The sequence below is a fragment of the Gorilla gorilla genome, chromosome 16 (genome assembly GCF_029281585.2).
Source record: "Gorilla gorilla gorilla isolate KB3781 chromosome 16, NHGRI_mGorGor1-v2.1_pri, whole genome shotgun sequence".
In the NCBI taxonomy this organism is placed as follows: Eukaryota; Metazoa; Chordata; class Mammalia; order Primates; family Hominidae; genus Gorilla; species Gorilla gorilla.
Window position 1 is genome coordinate 27,695,535 of NC_073240.2, and position 3,191 is coordinate 27,698,725.

Consider the following 3,191-nt stretch of genomic DNA (forward strand, 5'->3'; position numbering starts at 1 on the left):
AAATGGCATAGTGGTGTACATAGAAAATCTCCCGAAATATACAGAAAAAAGCAAAAACTCCTAGTACATTTAAGTGTTTTAAGCACATCACAGGACACAAGATCAACACACAAAAGTTAATCACATATCTATATAATAGCAAGGAACATACAGAAACCAAAATTGAAAACACAATACCACTCACCATCACTTCAAATTAAATGATATACTTAGATATGCATGTAACAAAGCATGTACAGATCTGTATGATGAAAATCGTAAAACGCTGATGAAAGAAATCAAAGACTTAAATAAATATAAAAACACACTGTGTTCATGGACTGAAAGACTCAACATATTAAGAGGTCAATTCTCACCAAATTTATCTATAGTTTTCACATAAATACCTATCAAAGTCCTACAAAAGTTATTTATAGATATAGACCAGCTTATTCTAATATTTATATGAAAAGAACAGAACCTAGAATAGCTAAAACAATATTGAACAAAGAGAAAAAAGCAAGAGGAATCACTATACCTTGTGTTAAAGCTCACTATAAAGCTACACTGATCATGATAGTGTGGATGTGGATAGACACATAGAGCAATGGAATAAGATAGCAAACTCAGTAATAGACCCACAAAAGTAAGCTCCATTGATTTTTTTTAAGAGATGGAGTCTTGCTCTGCCACCCAGCCTGGAGTGCAGTGATGCAATCATAGCTCACTGAAGCCTAGAACTCCAGGGCTCAAGTGATCCTCCAACCTCAGCCTCCTGAGTAGCTGAGACTACAGGCACACACCACCATGCCGGGCTATTTTTCTTTATTTTTTATTTTTATTTTATTTTTTTGTAGAGACAGGTTCTCAGATTCTTGCTGTGTTGCTCAGCCTGATCTCAAACTCTTGGGTTCAAGCATTCCTCCTGCCTCAGTCTCCCAAAGTGCTGAGATTACAGATGCATCCCACTGTGCCTGGCCTTGACTGGTTTTTTAAAAGTTTTATTTTATTTATAATTGACACATAATACCTATGTATACTTAGCTGATTTTTGACAAAGGTACAAAAGCAATTCAATGAAGGAAGTATAGCCTTTCAACCAATGGTCCTGGATCAATGGGACACCCACAGGCAAAAAAGGAACCTCAACCTAAACTTCATATCTTATACAAAAATTCACTCAAATGAACCACAAACTGAAATTTAAAATGTAAATCCATAAAAGTTTTAGAAAACAATACAGCATAAGATCTTTGGGATCTGTCACTAGGTTGAGTTCTCAGACTTGACATAATAACACTATCTGCAAAAGGAAAAATCAATCAATCGGACCTTATTTAAGTGGAATATTTTGCTCTGTCAACCCCCATGTGAAAAGGATGTAAAGACAAGCTGCACACTGAGAGAAAATATTTGCAAACCACATTTGACAAAGGATTAGTATCTAGAACATACAAAGAGCTCTTAAAACTCAGCTCTTAAAACTCAATCAATCTAATTAGAAAATGGGCAAAAGTCATGAAGATATTTTTCACCAAAGAGTATATAATACAAGAGGCAAATAAGATGAAAAGATGTTTAACTCATTGGGCATCAACAAAATGAAAATTAAAACCACAATGAGAAATCACTGCATATATATATATATATATATATATATAGGAATGGCTAAAAGGAAAAAAACACTAATGCTAGCAAATGCTGGCAAGGATACACACACATATTGCTGGTGGGAGTATAAATAATACAACTCATCTGAAAAATTGTTTGTCAGTTTCTTATAAAACTAAACATGCAATTACCATGTGAGCCAGCCATTGCACTCCTTGGCATTTATCCCAGAAAAATAAAAATCATATTCATACCAAAACCTACAGATGAAAGTAACTTTATCTGTAGTCACCTAAAACTAGAATCGGCCCACATGATCTTCAATAAGTACATTGATAAACAAGGTTTTCTATAAAAATGCCATGGAGTCCTACTTGGAAATACGGAACAAACTATTGATACATCCAACACCTTGGATGAATCTCCAGGGAATTATGCTTTGTGAAGAAAGGCCAATCCCAAAAGGTTACATACTGTATTTTTCAATAATATAACATTCTTTTAAATGAAAACATTTTAGAAATGAAGAAAAGATTGTGGTTCCCAGGGAGTTGGGGGAAGGAAGTGGGTGTATTTATAAGAGGGCAACAACAAAAGGGGTCTTTGTGGTGCGGGAACTGTTTGGTGTATGTACTCTTGCAGTGGATACACAAACCAACACAGGTGAGAAATTTGTGTGCAGCCTAATACACACACACACACACACACATGCACACACAAATGAGTATCAGTAAAACTGGGGAAATCTGAATAAGATAATATCCTGATTGTGAAATTATAATTTTGCAAAATGTTATCACTGGGGAAAATGAGCAGCGTACAAGGGGTTTTTCTATATTCTTTTTACAGCTGCATGTGAATCTTCACTTATCACTAGAAAATTTTCAATTAAAAAAATTAGTAAAATTGCAGGGCGCAGTGGCTCACGCTTGTAATCCCAGCACTTTGGGAGGCCGAGGCAGGCGGATCACAAGGTCAGGAGTTCGAGACCAGCCTGGCCAATATAGTGAAACCCCGTCTCTACTAAAAATACAAAAATCAGCCAGGTATGGTGGCACATGCCTGTAGTCCCAGCTACTCGGGAGGCTGAGGTGGGGGAACTGCTTGAACCCGGGAGGCAGAGGTTGCAGTGAGCTGGGACCATGCCATTGCACTCCAGCCTGGGTGACAGAGTGAGACTGTCTCAAAAAAAAAAAAAAAATAGTAAAATTGTGCAGACCAGTGCGTCCCTCCTAGTAACAACAACTTATTTCTCAGCGACAGAGCTCTACCTTATGGCAATGCTAAAAACGGACATTGAGTTAGTCAACCCTCAAGATGAAAACCATTTGTTATTTTCCAGTCGTGATGTACAATACCCTATAGACTAAATACCACATACTGAGCCACATTTCACTTTTGGGAAATGTCATGTCATTCATATGAGTTAAATGCTAAGGATATGTAATTATTTTCTCTCTAAAAGACAGTCTAAAGCATGCATGGGGAAAGTTATTCTAGGAATGAACAAGCAAAGCAGACACACAGGAAGGCTCCTGTGCACTTGATTTTTTCAAGAATCAAGTGTTCTTGTCCGAGGATGTTCACAGTAAAAGGGGACT

The 3,191-nt window shown here is 36.9% G+C and overlaps 1 long non-coding RNA gene across 3 annotated transcripts in view; it reads right to left on the bottom strand.

Annotated features, from left to right (window-relative positions):
* LOC129526876 (uncharacterized) overlaps nt 1-3,191 on the bottom strand; it is a 115,269-nt gene that overhangs the window by 26,565 nt on the left and 85,513 nt on the right. The gene's annotated exons all lie outside the window — the stretch shown is intronic.